This window comes from Palaemon carinicauda, chromosome 39 (genome assembly GCF_036898095.1).
Source record: "Palaemon carinicauda isolate YSFRI2023 chromosome 39, ASM3689809v2, whole genome shotgun sequence".
Taxonomy (NCBI): domain Eukaryota; kingdom Metazoa; phylum Arthropoda; class Malacostraca; order Decapoda; family Palaemonidae; genus Palaemon; species Palaemon carinicauda.
In genome coordinates this window covers 63,353,855-63,368,026 of record NC_090763.1, presented here as the reverse complement: position 1 = coordinate 63,368,026, position 14,172 = coordinate 63,353,855, and the positions used below count along the sequence as shown (strand labels likewise).

At 33.2% G+C, this 14,172-nt stretch overlaps 1 long non-coding RNA gene across 4 annotated transcripts in view; it reads left to right on the top strand.

Annotated features, from left to right (window-relative positions):
- The window catches only part of LOC137630887 (uncharacterized), a 47,766-nt gene that overhangs the window by 28,597 nt on the left and 4,997 nt on the right, over positions 1–14,172 (top strand). For 3 of the 4 annotated variants that reach the window (XR_011041796.1, XR_011041794.1, XR_011041795.1), the window contains exons 2-4: positions 8,828–8,985; positions 11,009–11,166; positions 12,645–12,807. This is a non-coding gene — a long non-coding RNA (uncharacterized lncRNA). Of the gene's footprint in view, positions 1–4,647; positions 4,773–8,827; positions 8,986–11,008; positions 11,167–12,644; positions 12,808–14,172 lie in introns of those variants that run through there. The other variant, XR_011041797.1, reaches the window with a different exon arrangement.

Below are 14,172 nucleotides of genomic sequence, written 5' to 3'. Positions count from 1 at the left end.
TATGTTCATCTAAACATACTTGTCTTATTTCCCCCCCCCCCCCCCTCTACCTTTCGTATCATATCCTGCAAATGGTTATCGTAAATCCCTTTTTGAAATTATACTTTTAGATCATGAAATTTGCAGTGTACAATCTCATTACTTTATAAATCGATAGATTGTTTAAATCGAAAGTGTATTTCCATTTAAATAATTGTTCTAGATTTGACCCCAAATATTTTCTATGAGCTTAGATTAGAACTCGGCAGACGACTGCCACAACTGAATGCAAAGAAGTTGACTATATATGATTAATCGGAACTTGATATGATTTCTACCCGTTATTTTTACTGTCACTACATTTTTCCTATTTAAACATTCATTCCACCTTTAGTGCGTATTATTATTCTTATATCGTTAACATATTTCTACAGTAGCGTTTAATGAATGATTTGAAGTTCTCTGGCATCCTGACATCAAAGGTCATTGACCCCGTCAGTAGCGTTTGAAGAAAATGGGAATTTGCATACCAATAGTTCGGCAATTCACGCCCATTGTTACAGGAAAAGTAGGCTTTTATTCGCAGAAAATGTAAACAACCATTGCGGTTTTACCATACCATTTTCAGATAACATTATGGTAGGGGATAAAGGAATACTTTGGGACTAAGTTAGATTATGTATGTGTTTTAATAGGACTTTTGACATCCTAAATAAGGTTTAGGTGGGAGAGTCTGTTATATCAATAAGGTTTACATAACGTAATTTTCATATTTTTAAATCTATTTACAGGTGACTACCATGAACAATATATTTTTATTTGGTTACAGTATGATTTATCCTTGTCTTATATCTCTTGTATAATTGATTTTATTCCCACCCAAAAAGCCTGATTAACCTCTGGGATCTCCAATGATTCTTTTATAAATATATGCATTGGTTACTGTAAGAGCTGTTATCCTGACTTTTCACGCGGAAAATCTCCACCCCCCCCCCTCCCCCCAACAGGACCCACGATATCCGTTTACCGTATAAGTATAATATATATATATATATATATATATATATATATATATATATATATATATATATATATATATATATATATATATCTGGTTACGCTTATTTCTCTTTCCCTGGGTAGAGGGAAGAGGGAGCAGTCATACCCTTGGTTGAGTGGGTGCGTGTGCATAACCATCTAAATATTTAGCAGTAATTTTTGACGGGTCGCGTACACTAGTTTTTGATATTTAAGAGTATTACATCGCGTAATCTGCGGTCATTTTCATGAACAAAAGTCTTCAACTTCTTTAGAGCCTAGGAAAAATTATTTGCCCCCAGCAATAGTCTGATTTTAATGAATCTTTGAGATAACAAATTAGAAATGATGATTCATACAATTGTGGAAAATTAGAAAGTATGTTACTTTTACTTTTAGGGGTTTATTTCTCGCCCTCCATCAGACACTAAGAGTCTTCAGGCGGGCCTTGATGTGTGAAAATATTTTTTTCCCAGTTTATATTTTGCTCTGTATCTTTTCAGCTATTCGCTAGCATTTGCATTCAGGCTTAATAGTTTTCAGATCACTATTATAACACTTTCTAAAAAGATAAATCTTCTGGTTTTTCTAGAAAGCTGCCACATTTTTGCTATTCTTGACATCAAGTGGAAGGTCGTTGAAGAGTCTCGGTGCAGCATAACAAAAGGTTCTTCCTCTTGTTACTATTAATTATCTGCTTATTTTTTATTTGAGAAATTAACTCACTTTTAAGGTAATCTCTCAGAGCAGCTAGGTGCAAATTCCCATTATTACGCAGATTATTAAGCAAAGCCCTTCAAAAAGTAGGCAACCGTGTTACCCCATACGAATGGGAAAAAGGCACGCTAATAGAGTTCATTAATGTAAGATTTAATTTATATAAGTCTTTTTAGATTAAGAATAAAACTTGAAAACTTTATTCATTATCATGGATGTTTGTTTAAATTGGCCTTTGGTCTTATAATTTTGTTCAAAAGGTTATGAAGGTCACACGAGTAATATAAGATGGTGTTATTTGGGTTTGACAAGAACAATCCTTATCAGTGGTCCGTTCGCGATTTTTTCCCAAACTTTATATTATTTATTATCATCATTATAAACATTTCAGTTCATAATGAATACATTTACTGATCACAACTTTGAGGAAGTTCCCATCACATCTGAAGGGAGTCGTTATGAAGGCGTTACCCTTTAAAACTGTTTCCTCCTCCAAAAGCTCCGCCCCTTGATGTACTCCGGTTTTTTTTGGGGGGAGGGGGGGGGGGGGATCGCGGGCCGGTCCGGAGGTGCTTAGGTAGAGTGGAGTTGTTAATGAATGTGTCTTCTGAAAACTAGGAAAACGCAAACTTCATTTGAACAGTTTAAATAGATTATTGTTGAAAATCTGCCTCTGATTCCTTTACTGTTATCTTAATCGGGCCCCGTATTTGTATAAAGTTCCCAACAAGAACTTTTTATTAACGTACACTTGTTTTATAAAGTAAAGATGTAACTATACAAGAGTCTATACTATTTATATGGCTCCTACAGCGTTCTTTCGACCTGCGGAAGCAGATAATGAACCTATTTTAAGAACAGTAATCACATTTGACATCTTGACAAGAAATCCGCATATTCTATGTTCACAATTTCCCAAAGTTGTACTTGGGGGTTGGATGGCTTCACAGGTCTCTGCGTTGTCATAGAAATTACATAAATCCAAATCATAAATACAAAATTAAATGGAAGTATCTAGCACGTCGCCTTGCATACAAATAAACAACGAAGTACCTTATGGTACCCTAATAATCTTCAAAGGTTCCGTAAGGGAAATATATCTCGGAGGTAATATATACAATTTCTGATGGTTACTTTTTTTTATTGTAATTTCTTGTAGTTCATAAAATGCAACGTAAATTGTACTTTCATTTCTGAATACTTGATAATGATGGGAAGTATCCTATTATGAGTACTTAAATATTTTAAACAATCTCTTGGAATCCCAAATGACAAGTATGGAAAGTTTGTAATTTGACAAGACTTTTGAAGATATCCCAAATGCAATACCGATTATGTTATAGTATGATCCAAAATGAAAGCTTAAAGCTTGTATTTTATCAAAGATTTTCCCTTACTAGTAGCAATTTACATGTTTATAATTGCGAGCAAATTGTCGGTTTAAAACTATTTCCGTGATAGATAAATTTTGACCATTTAACTTTGTGTACATACGAAAAATCTTTCTCGTAAATCTATAATTAATATACGTACGAAACCGTTGTAGAAAAAATTGTTAGCTAACAATTCAGATGGTGGTTAGGATATACAATGATAGCAAGTGCTCTGTTCCCTGTTTCATTTTAGTTTCGATGAATCAATTTCGTACATTTTGGTGTTGTCAGAGGAAGCAGAAAGTAGAAAGTTTAAAGGTTGCAGTTCCCATGTAGGCACTAAAGAAATTTCTAAGAAATTATTATTATTATTATTTTTTTTTATTTATTTATTTTTTTTTTATTGCTTGGTTTGTCAGCTGATAGGGAGATGGTTAAATACAGTTGTAAAATTGTACGGTTGTGACAATACTATTACTAATAGCTAGGCTACAACCCTAGTTGGAAAGGCAGGATGCTATGAGGACAAAGGCTACAACATGGAAAAATAACCCAGTGATGAAAGGATATAAGGAAATAAACAAACTAAGAGAAGTAATGAAAAATTAATCTAAAGATCTCTTCAGAACAGTAACAATATTAAAATAGAACTTTTATGTATAAACTATGTAAAGTTTTATATCACCCTGTTCAACGTAAAGGGTTTGAAATTTTGAACTTATGAATTTCTAAATCCTTCCCAAAAATACCTGACTTATTTGTTGAGGATTCGTTTGTGGGTCTAACTGGGTTTATTAAGAATAGAAGTCCGTACTCAGAGTTGATCTAGAATTGGGAATAATGGTTTGCAAGTACCTAAAACAAAAGCTTGGGCCTAAAGTCTTTGTTGAATAAAAATAAGTTTTGAAATATTTTTTTAGAGAGGTCCAGCCAATTTAAAAGCCGCTGTGACCAAACTGTTATATTTTTTTATTGTATTATAATATACATTTTCCTACTGTATTTGATATATTGAACTACCAAACAATTGGGGTCAAACGAAGTTGTCAAGAATGCCCGGTAGTTTTACTATGGGGTACAATATTCAGTCCTGTTTATTCTAGTAATGATAAACGAAAAAAAAAAAAAACTTTAGATATTCATGTTCATCTCCAAATCTTTGCATGGTAAGATTTTTTTTAGAAAATATATATATATATATATATATATATATATATATATATTATATATATATATATATATATATATATATATATATATATATATATATATATATATATATATATATATATATATATATATATATAATTTACTTATTATTTATTATAAGTTTTGCTTACTTTAAAAAAGTCTTGCGTGCTGACTATTGTTTCGACGATAACTACTCTGATGTCTTGTGTGTGAGTTAGTTTGATTTAAGTTCAATTTTGACGATGTGAAGGATGAAAGACTAAATGTCACAACCTTTGGTAAAAGATGGAATAAATGATACTTCAGATTTTCTTTATCATTCTCTACTTCAGTTTTCAGAGTTCCCATCGCTCCGCCCCACACACGGAACGTCCCTGCGCGTCGCAAGACCTACGAGAGTAGTTTGTCATATACTTTCTTAATCCTACATCGTAGTCTACGTTAAATGTCAAATCCACGTTACCGTAACACAAGGTAACCGAGAAAGTCATCAGCTGCTACTTGAAAAATTTAATATCGTCAGTTCTTTAAATGTCACGAGGTAGATTTTTATACAGCCTTGGACTGCCTATTTGAAGTGCATCTTGGGTCCAATACTGTAACGTTAGCCAATTCTTTTTAGTGAGGCAGATTTGCACCGACTCGCAGGGGGTGCCCTTTTAGCTCAGGAAAAGTTTCCTGATCACTTATTGGTTGGACAAGATAATTTTGACCAATCAGATAGCTGGGAACTTTTCAGAGCTAAAAGGGCACCACTGCGAGTCGGTGCAAATGCGCCTTATTTAAAAAAAGAAAAAAAATGTGACTTTGCTGTGGTATTTGTAGCTAACCTCTTAAATATGTTTGGCGTCTAGTTCTGATAACTCTTGCCATCTCACATATCTTGAAACTCATTGCAGCTTTAATAGGCAGCTAGGGTGGTTATAGAAATGGAACTTTGGTTCCCTTTAGTGGAATTTTAATACATAAAACCCATATCAAACTGTGGTCAATTTAGAGATGAAAAATCACTCTAAATTTTTTTTTGAGTTTTGGTATCACTCTTACCGGTAAAATACATTTTATAAATTTTGTCAGTATTAAAGAAAAGACCTCTTAACTTACTATTATTATTATTGTTGTTGTTGTTGTTGTTATTTTTTATTGTATATTGGTTATTGGTGTTGTTATTGTTTTTATTATTTGCTAAGCTACAACCCTAGTTGGAAAGGCAGGATGCTATAAGATAAAGGGCCCCAACAGGGGAAATATCCCAGTGAGGAAAGGAAACTAGGAAAAATGAAATATCTTAAGAATAGTAACATTTAAATATTTCCTATATAAACTATAGACCCATGATGCAACCTCAAAATGCAAGGTTTGTCTCCAAATCCCTTATCGCTAGTAAGTGTCATCTTCGCGCTAAGCCATAAATACATTAGGAAAACCATCAATATAAGTCATAACAGCAGTTAGTTTGTAAATCTTAGATTGAAGCCATATGGGAGATGTCTTCTGTCATTTATACATTGCCAACATAGACCTCTTGTTTGTTTGAATATCTAGTATATGTACAATATTTAGTGATTTTTATTTTGACCAAATTGCTGGTGTTAATGTTGAGTTTTACAAACCACTGAAAGGCTTTTATAAATAAGTTATTAAAATACTAATATTCTTTCAGATTTCTGCAAAGCCTCTGATCTCCCCCTGCTATTGATATATCATCTGAGTGGAGATGAAATTTCAAAAGCTGCAATATCTATCAAATATATAAGTTGAATAAAACTGATGATGGCAGATATTTATATGGAATAACTCTTTACAGCTGTGAACTTTGTTTGTTGCATAAAATCTTTGCTTGTTTAGTGGTGATAATGTTTGAAATGTGCAAGGCCGTATTTTGGGGGACTTAATGGTATGGGATACTGTGCAGATATCTGCTTTTTAATCTTTATAGAAAATACTTTTGATATGAATATAAATGTGACAAGTTTACAACCAGTGGATGCTCCTTAGTAAACGAAGTTTGGCGAGTAATTGAAACCTAATTAGGCAATTTTTTAAAATTAAATATATGGTGATGAATAATACTTAAATTTATTATTCTAAAGTGGCACACTTAAAAAATGGGTCCACTTGTTATTTTCTATGGTTATTTGTTTGACATGCAGAGAAAAATTTTGTTAGAGGTGTTATCCAGTAATAGAAATTGTCAGAGGTATTATCCAGTAATGTAAAATGGTCAGAGGTGTTATCCAGTTATGTAAAATGGTCAGAGGTGTTATCCAGTTATGTAAAATGGTCAGAGGTGTTATCCAGTAATGTAAAATGGTCAGAGGTGTTATCCAGTAATGTAAAATGGTCAGAGGTGTTATCCAGTAATGTAAAATGGTCAGAGGTGTTGCCCAGTAATGTAAAATCGTCCGAGGTGTTGCCCAGTAATGTAAAATCGTCCGAGGTGTTGCCCAGTAATGGAAATCGTCCGAGGTGTTGCCCAGTAATGGAAATCGTCCGAGGTGTTGCCCAGTAATGTAAAATCGTCCGAGGTGTTGCCCAGTAATGGAAATCGTCCGAGGTGTTGCCCAGTAATGGAAATCGTCCGAGGTGTTGCCCAGTAATGGAAATCGTCCGAGGTGTTGCCCAGTAATGGAAATCGTCCGAGGTGTTGCCCAGTAATGGAAATTGTCCGAGGTGTAAATGTTTCATAGGGAGTTATGAAGGAAAGCTGGTAAATTTTTGTAAGGGTCATCTGGTAGATATTTTGAAAGGAAATCAATTACATTTTTTGTGAAGGAAGTTAGTTAGATTTTTGTGATGGAAATCGGGCTGAATTCTATATAGAAATTTGTGTAGATATTAAGGGAATTCGGGTAATATATGTAATAAGGAAATCTGGTAGATATTTATAATCTGGTTCAATTCTTATCAAGGAAAGCTGGTAGATTTGTATGAAGAAAATCTGTTAGAAATCGGGTAGATTTTTATAGTACAGTACTTGACTTGACAATAGTTATTCACTCTGTTGGTAATGGCTCCAAATCTTATGCTGAGTGAGAATTTAAAGTTTTAGTAGTATCCTTCAATACAGAAATATACTTCATACAGTTTGAGAGTATGTGTAAAGAAATCATGATGTAAATGGCTTTGGCGTGAAATCTGACTTGAAAGGTTTAAAGGCCTCTCTTGAATGGCAGAGGCAAGGGACAGTGACATTGCCCTATCAAGCAGGACAATGCTCTAAAGGCGGACCATGTTTACATATGATCAGTGCCCAAGCCCCCTATCCACCCAAGCTAGGACTAAGGAGGGCCAGGCAATGGCTGCTGATGACTCGGCAGATAGACCTATATCCTCCCCAAACCCCCATCCTTAGCTCACAAGGATGGCGAGGTTGCAGCGACCAAAGAAACTAAAGAGTTCGAGTGGGACTCAAACCCCAGTCTGGCTTTCACCACCAGTCAGGGACGTTACCACAACCCTTTGAACACTATCGGAATTCCCTTTTTGGTTTTATATTATAAATTTGTTCCAGTTTCCTTACTTTTTGCAGTCCAACTTAACTTTTGTATCTAATTGAAATTACTGGTGTTCCCCTAGTTGTAATTTATTACTGAATGCCAAACCGCCCCCCCCCCCCCCCCGGCCCCAGGATGGGACCATATGGTCAAAATTCTTAAGTACAATAATGAGCGTGGAAGAGAGAACTTCCTTCCCTTGAGCTTGACTAATTCTCTCTCTCTCTCTCTCTCTCTCTCTCTCTCTCTCTCTCTCTCTCTCTCTCGCAATCCTTCAGAAGAAACTTTAAACCATTCCAAAACGTAATTGATGAAAAATTTGGAAAAAGTATCTTGAGGCCATTAATGTCCATGTTAGTGCAGTACTACTAAAAAGAAGGTTTATTGAGTCTGGAATAAAGTTATGTATTTCATCGTTGTAGCTTTTGTTAAAGATTTATTACAACTTTGAAGGTGGTAATGTATTTTATGAGTCCTGAGTAAATGTATGAAGTGAGGAAAATGGTAGGCACAGAGCACACTACTGAGCCGTCTTATACATATTATTCCTGTTAGTACTGATTGATTTTGACCAGGTCTTTTATGGATTATCATAACAATTTTTATGCTGTAAGCGCTGTGAATATAGACCTTTCATAATGATGATCTAAACTAGTTAAGTTCTGTTTGTTCCAGTGTACATTTGGTGGATCATAGCACTATTAATAAATTGTTTTCGTTGTAGTCGCAATCTTTCTTCCAAGTATAGAGATCATAATTACAGTATATTGTACAGAATGAGATGATTAACAAAGCTCGTAACTTTAAAATCTATTTTGGATAAAAAATAATTTTTTTTTTTTTTTTTTTTTTAGCTCTTGGGGCATATTTAATCTTGCTTCCATTGTTAAGTCCGATCATAGTTTTCGTTTTTAGTTCATGAACAGTATTTAGCGCGATTCTTTTTCTGACCAAATTGCTCGTGTTGCTGTTGAACGGGACGAACTACTAGAAGGCTTTTATAAAACTATTAAATTGTAAATATTCTTCCAGATTCCTGCAAACCCTGTGATCATCTCTTCTCATATACCATCCGAATGGAGATGAAATAATCAGAAGCTGTAGAAACTTCGAAATATACAAGAACTTGAATAAAAGTCATAATAGAGGGTGTCCATATGGGACAACTCGTTACTGCCATAAACTATAAGGTTTGTTGCATAAAATCTTTGCTTTTTTAGTGAAAATGTGAAATGTGTAAGGCAGAACTCTGGGGTGCTTCATGGAATAGAGACTTGTGTGTATTTCTTTTTAAGATATTAATACTGTATAGGTAATTTAATATAGCCCTACAAGTGACAAGTTTAGCGTTCAATAGATGCTCCATAGTACACAAAGTTTGTTGCATAATTAAAAACCTAATTAGGTAATTTTCAGAAATTCAAAATATTGGGATGAATAATAATTAGTCTTTTAGTGTCACACTTAACAAATTTGTCCCACTGATGTTGGTTTTATAGTTAATTGTTTTTTATACAGAGAAAAATTTTGCAGCAGCATAATTTTACTACACCATATGGAAATTGCCGGAGTGGTTATCCAGTAAATGCTTCAGAGAGAATTATGAAAGATACATTTTATCAGGTAATCTGGTTAATTTTTCATGAAAGCTATGATATTTTTCTATTATAGAAATTGGGTTTACTTTTATGAAGGAACTGTTAGGTTTTTTATTTTCTTATGAAAATTGGGTTTACTATTAGGAAGGAATTCGGTTAGTTTTTTATGATGGAAATTGGACTGAATTTCATGTAGGAAATCCAGGAGATATTTATTACGATAATTAGGTATATATTAAATCTCTTAGATATTTATTGAAGAAATCTGGTAGATATTTATTGATGAAATCTGGTAGATAATTATTAAGGAAATTGGGTAGAATTTTATGAAGGAATTTTTGTTAGATTTTTATGAAGGAATTTTTGTTAGATTTTTATGAAGGAAAGCTGGTAGATTTTTATGTAACTTTACTTGATGATAGTTGTTCACTCTTGCAAATGGTTTCAAATCTTATGCTGACATTGCATTTGTAAGTTTGAGTACTATCCTTAAATGCAGAAATACACATTACAGTTAGAGAGGATTTGTCAAGATATCATGGAAAAAATTATCTAAACTTTTGCATAGAATCTGTTGAATTTTAAACCCATTGGACACGATCTGAATTCCCTTTTTAGCTTTCGATTATACATTAGTTCCCATTTCCTTTTTTATATCTTGCAGTCCAACTTCTCCACTTTTGCATCCTAGTGCAACTGCATGGTTTTCCCATTGTACTTGGTGCTGAATGGCCTCAGTTTCGGGCCATATTGCCCAAATTCATAAATCCAATAACAAAGTTGGAAGAGAAAACTTCTTGTCAGCTTATATATACTTTCAGATGAAACTTTCGACCATTCCGAAGGGAATTGATGAAAAATAGGGGAAAGCTATCTTTGGGTGAATAATGTCAAAGTTGGTGTAGGACTACTAACAATAAATCCTGAGTCTAGAAATAAGTTATGTATTTAATTACTTTGTTTTTTATGTGTAGTTTTTAACAAAGATTTGTTACAAATTTGAAGGCTGTAATAATCTTCAAGTCCTGAATAAATGTATAAAGTGAGGGAGCTGGTTGGTATACAGCTTTCTGCCAAGGTGTTCATATCAGTATCTTCATTGCTTGCTTGAAAGGATTAATTTTAACCTTGCTACTTTATGAGTGGTCGTGAGAAAAGTCATCGAACTCGATGCTTCTAAGTGCTTTGAATATGAACCTTTCGTAATAATGCCCTTGACTTGAAAAAGTGTTTTTTTTTTTTTTTTTTTTTTTTTTTTTTTTCCGTGCAAAATAGGTGGATTTTAGCATTGCTGATAAATGTGGTTTTCAGTGTGGTCGCTATCTTTCTTATAAGTAGAGGGATTACCATCATATATAAAGTTCAGAATGAGGTGGTTGACAAGGCTTGTAACTTTAAAATCCCTTTTTGGATAAGAAATGCTGCTTTTAGCTCTTAGGGCATATCTAATCTTGCTTCTCTTGTAACTTCCGATCATAGCTTTTATTCTTGGTTCGTGTACAGTATTTAGTGCCATTCTATTTCTGACCAAATTGCTTGTTACTATTAAACTTGACAACCCACTGAAAGGCTTTTATAAATGAGTTCTTAAATTACAAATACTGTGTTGTTTCAGATTGCTGAAAGCCTCCGATCTCCTCTGCTAATGATATGTCATCTGAGTGGAGATGAAATGCCATAACCTGTATATCTCCAAAATATACGAGAAGTTAAATAAAACTGATAATGGAGGATGATCATATGGGACAATTCTTTATTGCTCTATACTATAAGGTTTGTTGCATAAAATCTTTGCTTTCTTTAATGAAAATGTTGAAAATTTGTAAGGAATTTTTTTTAGGATGCTTAATGGAATGGAGAATTTTGTGGATTTCTACGTTTTAATCTTAATAGATGTACATGTAAAAAATTTAGCCCTCAATGGATGCTTCATAGTAAATAGCTTTTGCTGATGAATTAAAAATCTAATTAAGTAAGTTTCAGGAATTCAAGCCATGGTAACGAAAGTGGCGCACTTAACAAATTTGCCCCACTGTTGTGGGTTTTATAGTTATTTATTTGATATACAGACAAATTTTGTAGCATAAAAATCTTACTACAATCTATAGAAATTACCAAAGCAGTTATTCAGTAAATGCTTCAGAAGGAATTATGAAGGAAATATGATAAATTTTTTAGGTAATCTGGCTAATTTCTAATGAAGGCTATCTGTTAGATTTTTATGATGGAAAGTGGGCCGAATTTTAAGCATGAATTCTAGCAGATGTTTATAAAGCTAATCAGATACAATATGAAGGAAATCTGGTTAGTCTCATGGAACTTCACTTGACAATAGTTGTTCACTCTATTGCTAGCGACTCAAAATCTTATGCTGACATTACATTTGAAGTTTTAGGACTGTCCTTAAATACATAAATACAGTACACTTCCTACAGTTTGAGTGTATTTGTATAAATTTGAAATCTGCCTCAAACCCTTTGGACACTACTACCTGAATATTTCATTCATTTGTTCCCGTTTTCTTTATTATTTCTTGCAGTCCAACTTCTTAACTTTTGCATCCTAGTGCAAAACCCTATTGTACTTGGTTGATGAATGACCCTATACTTCTCTGTTGTTATATCAGACCCATCTCTCTTTTTGATGGGTATATGCTTTTTCTTCTTTGCCCCCATAGAGATTTCAAATTCTATGAGCGATTTTTATACGGCCACTCCTGGAATTCATAGCATTGTCAGCCTCATCTGCTTCCTTCTTTCCAGTCATTGCTGTTTTTGTTTTTTTTAGTTTTTTTTTTTGTTTTACCTTGCTATTAATACTGGAATACTGAGCATGCTCTACTTTGTAGTTTATTATTTCCTCGAAAACTCTACTATCAATTTCTGTGTTTTCCACCTTTTTTATAATATTATCCATGGGTTTCCCGAAACTTCACTACCAACTGACTGATTTATGTTCTTGATATTACATCATTCTTCATTAATTGTCTGCTCTTCACCTCTTAGTCTCTAAGACTGCAAATTGATTCCTATGTTAAATTGCAAATTTTTCTGTGCTCATCTTCTAGAAGCTTTGTTGAATCAAACCTAGGTATTCTATCTATATTTTTGGTGGGTGCTTTCAGTTTTAATTTCAGTGTACAGTATTTAGTTTAATGCTTATTCTGACCAAATTTCTTGTGTTATTGCTGAAATTGACAAACCACTGAAATAGTGTTATTATGAGCTATAATGATGCCAATATTCTTTCAGATTCCGGCAAGCTTCTAGTCCCCTCTGCTAATGATATATCCATCAGAGTGGAGATGAAATGCCATAAGCTGTATAATCTCCGAAATATACGAGAACTTGAATAAAACTGATAATAATGGAGGATATTCTTCTGGAACATCGCTGTACTGGTATAAACTACAAGGTTTGTTACCTAAAATCTTTGCTTTTAGTGGTAAAAATTTTAAAAATTTGTAAGGAAGGTTTTTGGGGTGATTAATGTAATGGAGAATTGTGTAATTTCTACTTTTTAATCTTAATGAAAATATTTCTAGTATGAGATATACATGCGACAAGTTTAGCGGTCAATGGATGCTTCATATAAGTTTGGCTAGTAATGGAAAACAATTCAGTAATTTAAAAAAATTCAAAATATGGTGATAAATAATAATCAATTTAGGCGTCTAAAGTGGCACACTTAACTGTTGTTGGTGTTATCCTTTATTTTTAGTTTGTTTGCTGTACAGAGAAAAATTTTGTATCATGAATTGTTGTTACAACCTACGAAAGAAATCTGGTAAATTTCTATGAAAGTAAAATTATTAGGTTTTTATGATGGAAATCTAGCAGATTTTTTATGTAGGAATTCCTGTAGATATCTATTAAGGAAATCTAGTAGATACTTATTAAGGAAGTCTAGTAGATATTTATTAAGGAAGTCTAGTAGATATTTATTAAGGAAGTCTAGTAGATATTTATTACGGAAGTCTAGTAGATAATTATTACGGAAATCTAGAAGATATTTATTAGGGGAATCTGGTAGATATTTATTAGGGGAATCTGGTAGATATTTATTAGGGAAATCTGGTAGATATTTATTAGGGAAATCTGGTAGATATTTATTAAGGAAGTCTAGTAGATGTTTATTAAGGAAATCTGGTTCGATTTTTATGAAGGAAATTTCTCAGATTTGTATGATGGAAATAGGGCATATTTTTATGTACTTATTCCGGTAGATAATAAGAAAATTAGGTAATTTGTATGATGGAGATCTGTTAATTTGTATGAAAGAAATCTGTTAGATTAGTATGAAGGAAATCTGGTAGATATTTGTTAAGGAAATAGAGTAGATTTTTTTAAAGGAAATCTGATTCCGATTTTTATGAAAAAGCCGTTGGTTTGTCTGAAGGAAATCTGGTAGTTCTATCCTTAAATACAGAAATACACTTCCTACAGTTTGAAAGTATTAGTAAAAATATGAAAAAAATTGTGAAATAACTTCGGCATGAAATCTGCCGACTTTAAACCATTTGGACATTATCTGAACGTTCATTTTTAGCTTTCTATCATACATGTGTGCCAGTTTTTTCTTACCTCCTGCAACCCAACTTCACTTTTGCATCCTAGTGCAACTGTAGAGTTTTCCTCTAGTTGTACCTGCTTGCTGAATAGCCTCTTAGAACTGGTGTATGGCCATATGACCCAAATTCATTAATCCAATAACAAACCTAGAAGAGAAAACTTTGTTTCTGTTAGCTTATATACACTTTCAGAGGAGACTTTGGACCAT